This window comes from Anabrus simplex, chromosome 1 (assembly GCF_040414725.1).
Source record: "Anabrus simplex isolate iqAnaSimp1 chromosome 1, ASM4041472v1, whole genome shotgun sequence".
Taxonomy (NCBI): domain Eukaryota; kingdom Metazoa; phylum Arthropoda; class Insecta; order Orthoptera; family Tettigoniidae; genus Anabrus; species Anabrus simplex.
The window spans coordinates 1,672,662,674-1,672,680,665 of record NC_090265.1 but is presented as its reverse complement, the minus strand read 5'-3'; positions in this window follow the sequence as shown (position 1 = coordinate 1,672,680,665).

Here is a 17,992-nt window from a genome sequence, read left to right as displayed (position 1 = left end):
TAAGACCCATCTTAAGGCTTGATTATCTGTTTCCAGGTCGAATTTGACATGTTCCAGATAGAGACGGAACTTCTCTAAGGCGAATAAGACTGCCAAACCTTCGAGCTCATAGATGGAATACTTGGCTTCTTGAGCCGACAAAGTCCTAGATGCATAGGCGATGGGTCGCCTCCCTAGTTCAGTCTCTTGAAGAAGGACTGCAGCTACAGCTGACGACGACGCGTCCGTTTGGACGATGAATTTCTTTGAGAAATCAGGCATAGCAAGGACCGGGGCATTACAGAGAGCTAATTTCAGATCTTCAAAAGCTGCTTGTTGAGAAGGTCCCCACTCGAATTTGATGCCTTTCCTACGAAGAAGGTTTAAGGGCGCTGCTCTATTAGCAAAGTTAGGAATGAACTTTCTGAAGAAATTCACCATACCAATAAACCTGGCGATGCCTTTAATGTCCTTGGGAGGTTTAAAATCACGGATGGCCTGTGTTCTAGAATGATCGACTGCTACACCATCAGGTGACACAATATGCCCTAGGAAAGACATAGAGGGCTTAGCAAAGGCAACCTTGGACAACTTAACAGTTAACCCAGCCTTACGAAGGCGATCGAGAACTTCTCGCAGATGATCTAGATGTTCTTCGAAGGTCTCCGAAAACACGACGACATCATCCAAGTAGTGATATAAGTATTCAAATTTGATGTCGGAGAAGACCCTATCTAGTAGCCTAGTGAGTACAGCTGCCCCCGTGGGGAGCCCGAAAGGCACGCGGTTGTATTCGTATAAATTCCAGTCCGTGGCAAACGCTGTAAGGTGTTTAGACTCTTCGGCAAGGGGAATTTGATTATAGGCCTGATTCAAGTCCAAGATAGTGAAGAACTTGGCCTTACGAAACCATGAAAAACAAGAATGAAGGTCAGGAAGGGGCACAGATTGCAACACCACCTTCCGATTGAGAGCCCTGTAATCAATGACAGGCCTGAAGCCTCCTTGGGGTTTCGGGACTAGAAAAATAGGCGATGAATACGCCGACTTAGAGGGCCTAATAATACCATCCTTCAACATCTGATCGATGATTTCTTTCAGAGCCTTCATTTTAGGTGGAGATAGCCTATAAGGTGGAAAACGGACAGGAATCGAATCCGTGACCTCAATTTTGTATTCAATAAGATCAGTAACACCAAGAGTATCAGTGAATACCTCTGGAAATGACTGACATAATTTACGAATACTATTAGCCTGCTCCTCAGGTAGATGTCTAAGGTCTAACAACATCTCATCCTGGGTAGGCGAAATAGAGAAACATGACACAGAATTACACTTAAACAAGGGAATTTTACAATTGGACGCAAATTTGAATGTGCACGACTTACTCTGAAGATCGAGCACAAGACCAGTGTGAGAAATAAAGTCCGCTCCCAGTATGATGGGGCAAGACAAGTGCTTAGCCACAAACAATTTAATTTTCCATGTAAATTTAAAAATACGAATTTTGACCAGTAAAGAACCTAGAATTTCTAATGGAGATGTATTAGCCGAAACATATTTAACAGGAGAAGAGTCATAGACAGGTAGTTTACAAACAGATTTCAATTTGGAGTACCATTCAGCCGAAATAATGGAACAAACACTGCCTGAATCTAATAGAGCTGTTATAGGTTCGTTATTTATCTCAATCTTAAGAAAAGGAACAGGTGCGGGGATATCCGCCGCAATCCTAAGACACTCTTTGGGGCATTCAAAAGATGTATTCGAAGACTTATCGTTCCCTGAATTCTCGACCTTTTTGCCAGGGGCTGAGCCTTGGGAAGATGGATTAGTTGACTCAGCCGAAGCCACTAGTCACTTTTGACTGTTGTTGGAAGTTACCCCAGAAGTTGAGCAGGAGGGGGTGCTATTCGAATTGGGACAATTCTTGGCGATATGTGAGAAAGCCCCACATTTAAAACAGCCCTGTGATGAACCAGCTCCATTATTTGCCCTACTAGACTTGATCAGAGGACACTTATTGCGCAGATGGTCAGGCGACCCGCAAGCATAACATTTACGAGGGGTGACTGATCGGCGAGGTGGAGGCCGAGTGTTACTAAAGGAAGGCGGGGGTTCTTTCGCAACACGCAATGAATCGGCGTATCTAACTCCTTCCGCTGAGACGGCCAATGCTTCAAGTTCCGAGAAAGTTTGCGGGCATGCCGCGAAACACAAATATGACCTGTAGGGTGGGGAGATCCCTTCAACAATAGCTTGCACGATCTGATCCTCAGGGAAGTGGAGAGCAAACACCCTAGTATAAAACTTAATGTCCTGTATGAAATCAGCCAAGTTTTCATCCAAGCGCTGTACCCGATAATAGTATTTCTGAATCAGAGATGACCTCGCGCGGGCAGGAATGAAATTTGCAAGCAAGTGGGCGTGAAAATCTTCAATAGATAACTGTTCAGCAATAGCTCTTACTATTTCATCTGAGAGAACACCAATAGCATAAGGATAGATAATTTTCAAAATTTGACAAGGGGAAAGAGAAAACACAAGGGCGTGATCCTGAAATTCAACTAGAAATCTTAAAAATGAAATTACATCACTGGTGGTGTTAACAGAAAACTTAGAAATACCTCTGAGCAACATTGCCAATGGATGAGGCAAGCTGCTAAACCCGGGTGACATAGTAGGTAAAGGTTTCAATGGTAAGGAAGTTAATTCAGAACGGATGTTACTCAACGATGCACGGCGTTCAGATTCGGTGTCCAATGGGGCCGGGATAGTTTGAGCAGCAACGGTTATCCTATTGACTTCTCCCTTGGGAGGCGCTTCCTTACTACCTGCATTCACTATGGTGGGCTGATCAGATTTGGGAGGAACTTCCCCAGTTAACAATTGAGTGACTTTACTAGACAATTCAGAAATAGTTTCAAGGAGCGTATTAGCTTCCTTCCTCTGAACGTCATTCACCTTTAGAGACAACAGATCATTAACTCTATTTGAAAAGTGATATAGTCTGCCTTGCACACGCTTAATTTGATTAGGAGACGGATCATTTTCATCAAAAAAACTAACTACAGATGCTAGCCCAGAAATATTCTCGACGATCGTGGAAAGAGAGTCATCAATTTCTTTCTCTCTCAAATTGGGGATGGAAATGGGCAAATCAAGGGACTCTCTAAGTTTGTTAGTGTCGATAGCAACCGTGCCTCCAGATTGCACGTTTCTAATAGTTAATTCGTAGATCAACTCCTCTTTGCGCAAATAGTTAAGGAGGAGAACATCGCGAGGGCCGGGCATGATGACAAAAAAAAATTTGAACGACCTCAATAAAAAATTTCCAGCAACTGAGAAAATGGTTAGAGTTCGGATCAAAACAGTGTTTAGCCGTCAAAAGGGGCTAAATTGAGACCCATTCAACCACGCTCTGCTACCACTTGTTACCGCGTTTTGATGGTAGGTAGAGGTGTAAGAAGGTGCGGGCGTGAATGGGTCTCAAACTACGGAATCAAAGTTAACGTAAAATTTAACAAGGTTATATTTTCTTTTCAATATTAAGTAATAACAAAGAACAGGTACTTAGTAGCCGAAACACAATTTGAAATGTACAATTGCAGGGGTTACAGAGTTTGGGCTTCGAGCCCTGAGTTCACAATTTTTGAGCAACTAGCCCAACTTTCCGATATACAAATTTTAACAAAGGGGCAGAAGACCCCAATCAAACCCTGGAGCACTTGCTCCAAATTACACAGTAAAGCCTCCTCGAGGCACACAACACTCCGTTTCCAAAAGAGCCACTCGCTCTTTCATTTAAGCCTTTCCCAGGCCACACCAAACTCCACCTTCAAGTTGTCCGTCAACGGACATAAACACAGGGGTAAAATACCCAATCTACTGAGGTCTATTAAATGAAAAGCAGGTTAATTAAATGACCTCTAAAACAATTTGGGAGGAGGCGAGCTTGCACTCCTAATACACTTTGATTTTAAGACCTACTTTGGCTCTTAGGCCACTGATGCAAGGGCTAATCCCATACTACAGAGGTGACTTAGAAAAGAACAATTTGTTTTACATTATCGAAGAATACGTTGAGGAAAATAAGTTCACCTCCGAACAATATGAGTGGGAGCTCGAGAGGGTTAGCACTCTCTATCCCAGAATGTAGCTTTACAAGAGAATCGAAGAAAAGAGTAGTTACATTTTAGGAAAAGGTTACATGGTAGAACGCTTCGCACCCGCCCCGAGAGTTAAACTGCTGAGCAAGAAAAGAAAGAATTTATTAATCGGCCATTACCTTATTGTTGACCGCTGCAGAAGAAAGAGGCGCTACCCGCCTCCTGCGATGTACTTAATACACTGAAAGATGGAACAGAAGTGGCACGGAGACCCCAAAAATCAGCAGTTTATAACCTCTCGTGGAAGGTTCTAGGCGTTAGGGGAATGAAAACACCCGCCCACAATTATTTTATTGGCTAGGACCCCGCAATCGATTCAAGTTGGGGGAAGATACATCTGATTGGATAGAAATTAATTTAAGAAATTCGGGATTGGCTACATGCAAAACAAGGGGAAAGAGAGGGGTATACAGCCAACTTAAACAATAACAGAAAGAAATTTAGCAAAGAACAAACATTTGAAATAAAAATTTCTTCAACAAAATAGTTCTTTGACTCCGCACTAGGTTGCACTATTGTTGATCTTCAGTAGTGTCCTCTAGAAGAGAAAGTTCACACTTCTTACTTCAAGCTAAACAAAAACACATCAAAAGTGACACAGTTCAAAAACTCAAAATTTTCCACGTGGTGACATCTTCTGAGAAAGTAGAGAATTAATAGAGTAGATAAAGTTCAACCTTCCTCCAGAAGAGGAGTTTCAACTGGCGCAACTTTTAAATAGACGGTGTAGAGGTGTACCGCCCGGTACAATTATTATTATATTTATTGACCGTGCCTAATCACACTTACAAAGCTATCGTACGAAATTATTCAGATGACTCTAAACGAACTAAAGTCCACAGAAATGTCGTATAATCGTAGAATGAAATTTGACACTTAGAAAAACACTAGAACACTGTCCTAATCTGTCTCACTTAATTTTCAAACTATTTCAAAATCATTCAAGATTAACGCGGAGGTCATTTACTTTTATTTCTCCTGCCGTCTTAAATTTTTAGGACAGTTGAGGTCTCTCTCGATGGCATTCACTCTTATTTCTAACTAATAAAACCGAATACACATTCATTCCAGAGCATAAACTACCTCCCACCGAGGAAAGAAGAATGAAAAGTCAAACTACTGCTAAACTAATAGAAAATCTAAATGAATAAGGTAAGGCTACCTTTTTCAGACATTTTACAGAAAGATAGAAAAATGAATTCTTAAAGAATACTCATGTGGCTGGTGTTAACTGGATTCTGGCTGATGACCTAGTACGTGGTCACATCACCTTCCATCGGACAAAGTTTTGCCCAAGTCCGACGCCTTACATAATTAGTGACTCATGGAGGAGATGAAGGTGCACAGGAAACAGTAGGATTCATCTCGGAAAGGGATAGCCATCTTGAAGCGAGCTCGAACCAACGACCTTCCTTCTTCTGAGTTCTCGTAGAAAAGCTGAAACTAATAAAAGTCTTAGCAATAGTCCAGCATACACACGCTATGTTTAATAATTTGGAGATGGACACTTATCTTATGACAGTCATAAATAAATCGTAGAGGAGTTTTTCAAATGCCTGAATTGCAGTTTATTCAGTCCTCAGTGCCTTCTCTAATGCAAAGTCTCCCAGTAAAGCAAACGACGTCCAGTCTCGACCGTAGCTGCATTCAGAGTAACGCTCAAATCAAGTGTTTAGAAGTAAAAACCCTCTATAAAATTTCCTTTGGAATTACCATAAATTCACTGTCTTAAGACGGAGGTGTGCCTCTTGATTATATCTGATTGGTGGATCTGTTGCATTCCTGTGAAGGTTGTCATTTTTATTGGCTGCCCTAGTTTCACGTCACACGACCTTGCAATTATTGATCGATTATAATCACCCTGCCCGCCCGATCACGTGGCACACACACATGTGTCTGAAGGACACCTAACAGGAATTTCACCCTGCTTCCTCGTTCTCTTGGTAGGTTGGGAAAACCGGTTCGCAGGTGGCTTGTTCACGCTAGCACGGGAGTGTAAAATCTCACCCTCCTGGCGATCGAAATAATGTTTCAACTCACTGATGAAATAAATCATTCTCCCTTAATAAATTATTTACACTTTTGAAGGGGAAAATATGAACTTCCTATCTCTAGTCTTTCAAGGAGTTCTGTTTTTGTGATCATAAGTGTATATCTATACTAATATTATAAAGAGGAAAAATTTGTTTGTTTGTAACGAATAGGCTCAAAAACTACTGAATCGATTTAAAAAATACTTCACCTATAGAAAGCTACATTGCCAGTGAGTAACATGGGCTGTGTTTTATTTTCAAAACAATTCTAGGTGGGGGGCCACGGGGGGAGATATGAAATTAATTGGCTAATATAGGCAAAATATCGAATTTGTCGTATGATGACGAGACAAAGCTCAATTTAATCTTCTTGACGCAGAGAACAAAACTCGGTAAGCCCTACGGGCCCGAAAATCATGTTTTGAGGCCCTAAAACCAACCATTACGGAGATATTGGCACAACATTACCCCTGCTCTAGGAAACGGATAAAGTAATGAACTGCCGTAACCATGGCAACGTCAGCTCCAGGATTCTACAGCAGCGAAATTATCTGATAAATAAAGTTGTTCGTGTCTGTTTGTCTGTTTGTTTGTTCCACCATCACGTCGAAACTGCTGGATAGATCTCAACCAAACTTCATATTTAGAGTATACTCACCCCGGGGAAGGTTTCGATATGCATATCATTTTAAAATCTTTGAAAAGACGGGGGTTTTATAGGAAAAATATAAAAATAATAGGCTAATATAGGCAAAATATCGAATTTGTCGTATAAGGACGAGACAAAGCTCAATTTAATCCTCTTGACGCAAAGAACAAAACTTGGTAAGCCCTACGGGCCCGAAAACCATGTTTTAAGGCCCTAAAACCAACCGTTATGGAGATATTGGCACCACACTACCCCTGCTCTAGGAATCGGATACAGAGGAAATGAGAATAAAGGAAGCATACAAATAATGTTATGGAACATCGAAGGCTTAAAAAACGCATTAAGCTTGTCGCCAACGGATTGCCTAAAAGGATATGACATAACAGAAACATTCCTCACAGACCATTGGCAACATGCTGAATATTATTGCATACATCTACAAGCGAAACAAGGAGAAAGAGGAAGACCCATAGGAGGAATATCCGTTCTCTTAAAGCCTTGGCTGACCCCAATAAAAATGATAACGCAACTGGAACACTCTCTACTAATAGAAACAAAACACATCACAATTATTGCCACTTACTTTCAACCACATACAACGGCCATGGAAATAATAGACGAATTAGGGCTACTAATAACTCAGAGCAAACAAGACAACCCCATAATCATAGCAGGAGACTTAAACTGTAGGTTGGATGTACACAATTACAAAACAAAACTAGTAATGGAAAAATTACAAGAAGACGGCCTTCTCCTATTAAATAACAGAAACATTCCAGCCTACATGTCTCACAACGGAACAAGCGTGATAGATGTTGCACTCATAAAAGGGCAAATAAAAGGAGAAATAACCCCTATTTGATCCTCTGCAGCTCCGCCAACAGCTGTCATAAATAGCCTAGGCGTCACTGAAGAGGCAGAATAGGGAAATTAGGAGTGAGTTAGTTTCCCGTTGCTTTCCTCACTGAGCCAGCCATTGCTATTACATATCATTCTGCCAAGCCCACTGAAATGCATGCACCAACCGACTCTATGAGTGATATTTTCACACCATTCATAACAGGGACTGGCTTCATAAGCAATGGTATTACTAGCATCACTCATACCTCAGTCACGTTCATATTGTCAAAGCCAAGGATGAGACTGAGACAGGTCAATGAAAGTAACAAGTTTGATGTAGCCCCTACCAGAAGACATAGTGCACTGTAAACGCTACATCTCGCCAGCAAAGGCATAAGTGTATTGATATCCCGGCGAAACATGCGTGTGCGATAATCTTGTAAATACTATTCAAGTAGGGTTAATAAGGTAATGTTATGAAATGACTTTAAAATCCTTCGGAGGTGTACTTATTATAATTTGTTCAATGCCTTGATCACATGATATCATGACGCAATAGACTACGAATTTATCAATATGAATTTATGATACAGACGTAACATGTAATTGCGAATGTGTCTTTTTATAACTGTATGTGTATTCATTAATTAATATGTATTTTAAATGATGAGTGTTAATAAGTGCTAAGTGATAATAAGGGGACGCCTCTTAAGTGTTATAGCGTTATAAGCTTCAAAATTAAGGTCTGAAAGGACAGATATGCATTGAATCATCGATTTTGAATCCATCATATATTTTCTTTTAGTGTAAAATCTTTATGGAACAGTTTTTATATATACATTTTTATGTGCTTTTCTCTGTTCATTAAATATATATCTGGCAGCATGAAATTCCATTCTTCCATTTCAGTAGTGAAGTTGTATTCCTCTTATATTTTAATTCCCCTACTTTATAAATATTTAATCTAATGCCCATTTTTACGGACAAACTACCGGCCCGTGTGCTCTTGAGTGTAGTCGTGGATACCGTGAAGTAGGGGTTTTTCTTCGAAGATCTCATCGTACACATCCCATTCAGCCACCGCTCTTATGAGTTATTATTATTATTATTATTATTATTATTATTATTATTATTATTATTATTATTATTATTATTATTATTATTATTATCATCTATGCACTGAAGCCCTGGAAAGGTGCAATATGTATATACCATTGTCCCGCTTCTCTACGGGGTCGGGTATGAAGTGAAATGAATGTTCGTAGCGAGTTTTATGGCCGGATTCCCTTCCTGACGTCAACCTCGTGAGAGGAGTTAATGAGACGAAATGAATGATGTGATATATGATATTAGGAAGGATGAGGGTGAAACCCGGTGACGGCGCATAGCTTCGTCCCGTCGAATAGCAACCAAGGCGTCTGCTCAAGGCTTAACGTAGCCATCCGACAGACGAATCACCATCAACAGAATCATATGCCCTCACCCTATATGAGCACTGCGGAGACGTTTGAAATTTAATCCAGGCTTTTAGCACGCAATCTAGTGATTAGAAATTGTATACAAAAACCTCTCCTACCATGCCGGCCAACATTCTGATGGTGAAGATTTGTTCAACCAACGGAACTCGAACCGGTAAACAACGGTGCTAGACTTGACGCCTTAATGATCATGGCCATCAGGCGGGTGTGTTGACTGATGATATGTGGACAAGATTTTGTGTTGTTTTTAAGATGGAACTTTCATTGCTCGACAAACAGTTGCAAGATGAAGTTTTTGAAGATTTCCCTTCTTAGGATCTTGTGACTTATGCAATTGTAACACTAGGCTTGCCAACCGTCCCGCATTTTCCGGGACCGTCCCAATTTTGACTGTTGCGTCCTGCGTCCCGAAATAATGCAACAAAATTTCCGAATTCGTGGTTTGGGGAACATATTCACCGGTACCATAGGAACCATGTAACTCGATGACTAGCGTGGGAAATGTCTCCTTACACTCGCGGTAGATCGAATCGGCCAGGTTCTGAGTGACAAGAGAGTAAGATTCCATCACCGTTTGGAATCCACCCGCTGCAACCAGAGGTTCGATGGGTTCGATGCACTATGCGGAGACATATTCGTTTTTCATGTTGTGTTGTGCTGTTGACAAGCTGGTTGGCACATGGTTAGGCCTGAAGCTCCACAATCTCAAATTAGTAATAACGGTAAGCCCACAATGAGGCAAGGAGATTAAAGCGATGTCTGTCTGTTAGGTCATCAGCCCAGAGGCTGGTTGGATCCTCAAATAGCACCACCAAAGGCTATGCAGTTATAGGGAAACTGCAAAAACCAATGGCAGAGCCAAATGAGGCGTACTAGGCAAGATGAGGAGTGAGGTAGTTTGCCATTGCTTTCCTCACTGGACCAGTAGGTGCCACTGCAGCACGACTGATCCTATGAGCAACACCTTTCATAACACTCAGACACCAGTTGTGCTCGAAATGTCATTACTCAGCACCACTCATACCCCAGCAGCTTCCATATTGTCACAGCCATGGATGAGACTGGGACTTCGGTGGAAGCTACACTTTGCTCTGGCCTGTGCCAAGAGACGGATACAAATTAAAGCGATAAAGCCAGAAAAATCAGTATTTTTCGAAATAAGTTGATTTTTCTTTTTTACGTCGCACTGACACTGATAGTCTTATGGCGACGATGGGGTAGCAGAGGACTAGGATTGGGAAAGAAGCGACCATGGCCTTGATTAAGGTACAACCCCAGTATTTGCTTGGTGATAAATTGGGAAACCACGGGAAACAATCTTCAGTGTTACCAACAGTGGGGTTCGAACCCACTGTCTCCCGAATGCAAGGTGACGGCTACGTTACGTGAACAGCGTAGCCACTCGCTTGGTAAATAAGTAGCTCACCACTTTTGTACGGATAAGGAAATCTTAATTAAGAAATGAATGAACAGACATAGCACAAAGGCAGTCTTAGTGAATGATTTTAATATTTCTGTATATTCTCTAACGCTGTAATAAGTGTGTGAGTGTATTTCTATTTACATAGCCTATGTATATTAGTACAGTAAACCGGGTGAGTTGGCCGTGCGGTTAGGATCGCGCAGCTGTAAGCTTGCACTCGGGAGATAGTGGGATCGAACTCCACTGATGGTTTTCACTGGTTTCCCATTTTCACAACAGGCAAATGCTGGGACTGTACCTTAATTAATGCCACAGTCGTTTCCTTCCCACTTCCACCCCTTTCCTAACCCATCGTCGTCATAAGACCTATCTGTGTCGGTGCGATGTAAAGTAAATAAAAATACGATATGTGAAAGCAAACTGTACCTAGTGAGTGAATTTCTGTCCTTGATTTTTACTTATGAACGTTGATAAGCTTATAACACTATTAGCAACTGTAAAACTCTTAAACAATGGTTTAGAAATATTCCAGAATTGTCGCCAGTGTTAGATTTTTATGACGCCCTATTCTGTAAATTTTGAGTCAAATCTCAAAGAGAACTGATAAGGCTTCAGAGTAATACAATTCTGAAAGCTAGGTAAGGTAAGGTTTATTCTGCCCGAAGGCAGGTCCGAACCTCCGCAGAGGTGTTCCTGAGCCGGAGTGTACGTACGGTAGGATGGCCCGTTCCTTTCCGCTCCTCCATTCCCTTACCCCCCACCAACAGCGCGTGGCAACCCATCCAACTCCTGACCACGCCCAATGTTGCTTAACTTCGGAGATCTCACGGGATCCGGTGTTTCAACACGGCTACGGCCGTTGGGTGTGAAAGCTAGGTATTACATTATTCCAGACGGCCCCCTTTTATTTTATAAGAACTTGGAACAACAAAAAAGGTTAGGCGTATCCATGCATTGGCATGTAAATTATTTAGTACGTTTGGCTCTACGTACTTTTGCGAGCATATATTCTCAGTCATGAACCTGAATAAGGGTAAAAGTAGGTCCTGTTTGTCTAAATTTGTGTTGGTAGTGGGGTTGCGCATTCATCCCACTTAAATCATACTTCTTTGGTATCATTAAGCTGGAGAATTCAAAGAAATATCAGGTGTCATCCTAAATGCAGAAAAGGGACAGTTTTATTTTGTTGTATAATTTTTAAAGGCTGATTTCTGTCATTCTTGAATGCACCTCACTCCGCTCCGTCTCTTCCCCATTCACTGGCTATCTCTCAGCCCTGAGAGTCCAGCACTTGTCTGGGCCAAGCACGGGGGCTATCTACTTCGAATGGCCTGTGGTACACCATCAAATGTTTGTCAAATTCAAAATTTCACTAGTTGACTTGTCAAAGCGCGTGTAGTACTTGAAAAGTTGTGAGAATTCTTCAAAAGTCTTGAAAGAGAGTTAGAAAATTTTCTAATCGGTCAAAGAATTGCTGAGTATTAGACAGAATTGACCAAAGGAATCTGCGTATTAACGGTACACGCTAGGCCGCTATGCATGCTGGGATTGTTGGGACACTGCTGGGAATCAAAACAACAAAGATGGCTTTGTCTTCATGACGAAGGGATGTTGTGTGATTATGAATTGCTAAGTATGAGTCACATCTCTACATAACACAGTAGGTTGTAGAGTTTGTTGTTTGAGTCATAAGTCTGCACATACACACACACACACACACTGGTTTGATGCAGTTGGAGATGCCACCCTATCCTGTGCTAACCTTTTCATTTCTACACAACTGCTGCATCCTACATTTGCTCTAATCTGCTTGTCATATTCATACCTTGGTCTACCCATACCGTTCTTACATTCACACTTCCCTCAAAAACCAACTGAACGAGTCCTGGGGGTATTAAGATGTGTCCTATCATTCTATCGCTTCTTCTCGTCAAATTTAGGCAAATCGAGCTCCTCTCACCAATTCATTTCAGTATCTCTTCATTCGTGATTTGATCTATCCATCACATCTTCAGCATTCTTTTGTAACACCACATTTCAAAAGCTTCTATTCTCTTCCTTTATGAACTAGTTATCGTCCATATTTCACTTCCATACAATGCCACTCTCTACACGAAAGTCTTCAAAAACATCTTTCTAATTCCTATATCAATGTTCGAAGTGAGAAATTTCTTGTCTTAAGAGAGGCCTTCCTTGCTTGTGCTAGTCTGCATTTTATGTCCTCCTTAATTCTGCCATCATTAGTTATTTTACTACCCAAGTAACAGTATTAATCTACTTCCTTTAAGACTTCATTTCCTAATCTAATACTGTATTATCTGCATCACCTGACTGCACTCCATTAGGTACTTTTGTTTTGGATTTATTTATTTTCAACTTATATTCCTTACCCAAGACTCCGTTGATACCATTCAGCAATTTCTCCAGATCCTCTGCAGACTCAGATAACGGAAAACCTCAGGGTTTTCATTTCCTCCCCTTGGATTGTGATCCCCTACTCACATTCCTCTTTGCTTTCGTTTACTGCCTTTTCTACATAAACATTTAAAGGAGGGGGACAAACTACAGCCTTGCCTCACTACTTTTTGAATTGCAGCTTCTTTTTCAAATCCCTCAATTCTTATTGTATCGGGAGGTACACCCCAACGCCGCGCATTTAAATTCAGCGCCTAAACGAACTCCTCTATTGGCAAAACAATGAAACTGAAACTATACCAACTTGGAACTTTAATGAGAAGATGTCACCACTAAAATATTATGTAATTTTGTTATTATGCAGTTGCATAACCTGAGTGAATTTCTCCTTGTTTTGTTCACTATTCATCAAGAAGTTTGGGCATTTTCCCGCAGATGACACTACAAAAACTATGATCATGCACCCTGGTGATTTAATGAAGTTTTGTATTCACAAGTTTTTCTTATTGATGTTCATTTATTTTTGGGTCGGCAGTATTTCCTTTTCCTTTCCGCCAGTTTTGAATCTAGCCAATCCCTAATTTATGTAATTAATTTTCTAACAATCACTGGCTTCTTGTTCGACCCTGAAGTGTAACTTTGAATCGGACCAATTAAATTGAGAGGGTGTGGCTGGTTTATTCTTGAATGATCTCGAATATTCCCTGAGGGTTTATGAACTGCGGTTTTTCATGTTTCTTGGCCAATTGATCGACATCTATCTGAGTGTATGTGTTAAGCAGGAGGCGGGCGGCCTTTTCGTCGTCAGTTAGAACTGCTACCAGGTATGGCCACATAATTCTATCTTTCTTGTTGTAGCTCTCTCCACAGTTTAACCCGAGGAAAAGGTCCGAATCGTTAACTATGTAACCTTCTTTTCTAAAAATGTAACTTCTGTCGGCTAATGTAAAAAGTTTCATAAAATTTTTGACTGTAAATCGGGGATAGAGAGTGATGTACCCTCTCGAGCTCCCCTTCATCTTGGTTTGAGATGACTACTTTTTGTAAGTGCTTTACTTCATGTGTTCCTACATTCACTTCTGAAGCCAAACTGGTTGTCTCCCAAATCAGTTTCAAGCTGTCTTTTCATTCTTCTGTGAATAATAAGGGTTAGTGTTAAAATTTTGCAGGCGTGAGATACTAAACTAATGGTCCGGTAATTTTCACACTTGTCAGCACCGGATTTCTTGGGAATAGGTATAGTCACATTCTGCCAAAAATCGGATGGCACTTCTCCTGTCTCATACGTCTTACACACTAAATGAAATAACTTCCCCAAGCTGGTTTCTCCTAAGGCAGTCAGCAATTCATAGGGAATGTCATCAATTCCTGGTGCCTTCTTCCTACTTAGGTCTCTCAAAGCTCTGTCGAATTCTGACCACAAAATTGTGTAGCACTATAAAATGAAGAAAACGGCAGCGTACGAGGAGATTGCAAGAGACATATCCCAAGGAAGTGGACACGTTTTATGTTCATTACAAAAAAAAAAAAGCAAAACACAGCACTTAACGCCCGAAGGCCTGCAGATTACGAGGTGTCGTGTGGTCAGCACGACGTATCCTCTCGGCTGTTATTCTGGGCTTTCGAGACCGGGGCCGCCATCTCACCGTCAAATAGCTCCTCAATTCTAATCACGTGGGCTAAGTGGACCTCGAACCAGCCATCAGGTCGAGAGAAAAATCCCTGACCTGGCCGAGAATCGAACCCGGGGTTTCCGGGAGAGAGGAAGGCACGCTACCCCCACACCACGGGGCCGGCTTTTATGTTCATTAGCGTACGGTAACCTATACGTAAACACAATTCCAATCACCTTCAGAATCTTAAATAGCTTGGTCCAATCAACATTATCGAATGCATTTTCTAGATCTACGAATGCCATGTACGTGGGGTTGTCCTTCTTGATTCGATCCTCTAAGATCAGACGTAAAGTCAGGATTGCTTCAAGTGTTCTTACATTTCTTCTGAAGCCAAATTGATCTTCTCCTAACTCAGCTTCAACTTGTTTTTCCATTCGTATGTAAATAATGTGTTAACATTTTGCAGGCATGAGATACTAATCTAATGGTGCGGTAGTTTTCACACCTGTCAACACGGGCTTTCTTGGGAATAGGTATAACAACATTCTGCCGAAAATCGGATGGGACTTCTCCTGTCTCATACATCTTACACACTAAATGGAATAACCTCGCCATGTTGGTTTCCCGTAAGGCAGTCAGTAATTCAGAGGGAATGTCATCAATTCCAAGTGCCTTGTTCCTATTTAGGTCACTCACAGTTCTGTCAAACTCTGACCTCAAAATTGGGTCTCCCATTTCATCAGCATCAACAGCCTCTTCTTGTTCCAAAACCACATTATCTACATCTTCACCTTGATACAACTGTTGGATATGTTCCTGCCACCTTTCTGCTTTGTCTTCTTCCCCCAGACGTGGCTTTCCATCTGAGCTCTTAATATTCATACACCTAGATTTCCTTTCTCCAAAGGTTTCCTTGATTTTCCTGTATGCAGCATCTACCTTTCCTAGGACCATACAACCTTCGACATCCTTGTACTTCTCCTTCAGCCATTCTTCCTTAGCTATCTAGCACTTTCTATCCACTTTATTCTTTAATCGCCTGTATTCTTTTCTGCCCTCTTCATTTCTAGCATTCTTGTATTTTCGTCGTTCATCAATCAAGTCTAGTATCTCCTGAGTTATCCACTGATTCTTAGTTGAACTTTTTTTCCTTCCTAACATTTCTTCAGCAGCCCTACTGACTTCATTTTTCATGATTATTCACTCTTCCTCTATTGTGTTTCCTTCAACCTTTTCATTTAGTCCCTGGGCAACATATTCCTTGAAACATCACTCACACTCTTTTCTTTCAATTTGTTTAGATTCCATTTTTTTTTGCATTCTTTCCTTTCTTCAATTTCTTCAACTTCAGTTGGCATTTTATGACCAACAAATTTACATATAGAGGAGCATTATTGCTCCGGGCAGTTACTATTTTACAAGACCAAGGTTTTCTCCTAGCAGTTACATTCCACAGGAGTCTGAACTCCAAAAATACCACAGTCTAGACTCGCAGAGGCAACCAGTTTCTTTTGACGCAATAAAAATTCCACCTCACATTAAAGTGTCCATGCCCAGTTGCCCCGATATGGGCTTATCCATTTCTCATCAATTATATAGGACACTGTTCTCAAAGAGAACTAACACAATACAATATTTACACTCTGAAATGAATAAACAGGGGCATAATTGCCCATACTGCATGGCGTTAATGGTAAAAAGAAAAGGTTGCACATAACAGGCTATAATCAAAAGTCAATATAAGCGAAACACCAGCACTCCTTGTATAAAACTCTAAAACCCTAAGTGGGCTTACGGCCCGAAGATACAGAGGATAATCCTATACCGTACTAAACGGGGGTGACTAAACGAGAAACATTAATACCAAGACAAGATTTACAAAATCTACAAAATTTTGAGGTTGAAAATTGTAGTCACCCAATGCAAGGTTGAATAGGAAACGACAAAGTGTCAGCACCCTTCGTTCCCTTGCATTACGTATTTCTCATTAGGGAATAGAAAAGGTGTCCTCAGACTTAACCGAAAACCCTATGTTTAAACCACCAGTTTCCAAAGTTACATTAAAAAGAAAACGGCTGAAACCTTCCCCTGAAATGACCCGCAAGCGCTATCACGTAGGTAGGTAAATTCTGCCATTAGCTTGAGTTGCTGGGTCTTCTTTGAGTGGGCCTCGACCCTGCCTCCTGGGTTCACGTCAAATTGCACTCCTCAGCACCGGAACAGTTCAGACAAGATGGCCCTAAGGTGCCTTTTATAGTGCCGTAAGGGGAAGCTTCCAGCACACTTTGCTGATTGACTGGATTCCTGTACACACCGCCGGATTTAATTTACCAGCATCTGATAGGTTGATTACAATCGAGGAGGAACCAGCTGAAGTGTAGACAACTTCAGCACATAAACAAAACAATCCTCAGAAAAAGGTTTGCCAGCTCCAAAAATAAATATTACTCTATCCAGTAGTTAATCTTTAGTCCAGTAGAGGGAGCGACATCTAACTGTAGAAGACGAAAGTTTATGGAAGTGCACGGGTTCAAGTCTGTTGGCATAGATGGCTTTAGAGAAGGCACGCAGTTTGAATAGCCGGGAAAGTTGCACCCCTGGTACAATTATTATTTTTATTATTATGGAAATCCTAATAAGATATAACTTCCCGTTGCAATGCATTGCTATAATTTTTATTCAATTCATGTGAGTAAATGCAACATAAGATATGCAAGTGATGTTATAGCACTGAAGGTAAGCACAATAAAATATGATTTATTGCACTTTTCTCTTCTTTTTTAAAAGAATATATCCCACTTCTAGCCCAAGAACCACAACTGCTGCTTGCCTTTCCTCCATTTTAAAAACAAAATGAGTTCTCTCTTTCTCTCAATTCTGAAGATTGTTATTTCCGAGGAGGCTAAAAAATTGCACTGAAATTATCTAAAGTCTCTGTTATGTTCAACGTTAATCAGTTATAATAATGGATTTTTACACTCTTCTCTTAAGAAAAAAAGTCCTCTGCCAGGTGTACTGAACCTAAGATATTCAACCAAGTTATACTCCTGATAATGTTCGACAATCGAGTGAAAACATCAGAGGGTCCCGCGTTCGATTCTCGGCCGGGTCGGGGATTTTAACCATCATTGGTTAATTCTAATGGCCCGGGAGCTGGGTGTTTGTGTTGTCCCCAACATTCCTGCAACTGACACACCACGTACAACACTATCCTCCACCATATTCACACGCAGTTACCTACACATGGCAGATGCCGCCCACCCTCATCGGAGGGTCTGTCTTACAACGGCTGCACTCGGCTAGAAATAGCCACACGAAATTATTATATTCAGCAGTGATGGACAATCTTTGAATCATTGTAAGAGATTTTTCTTGTGAAGTACTGGCAGT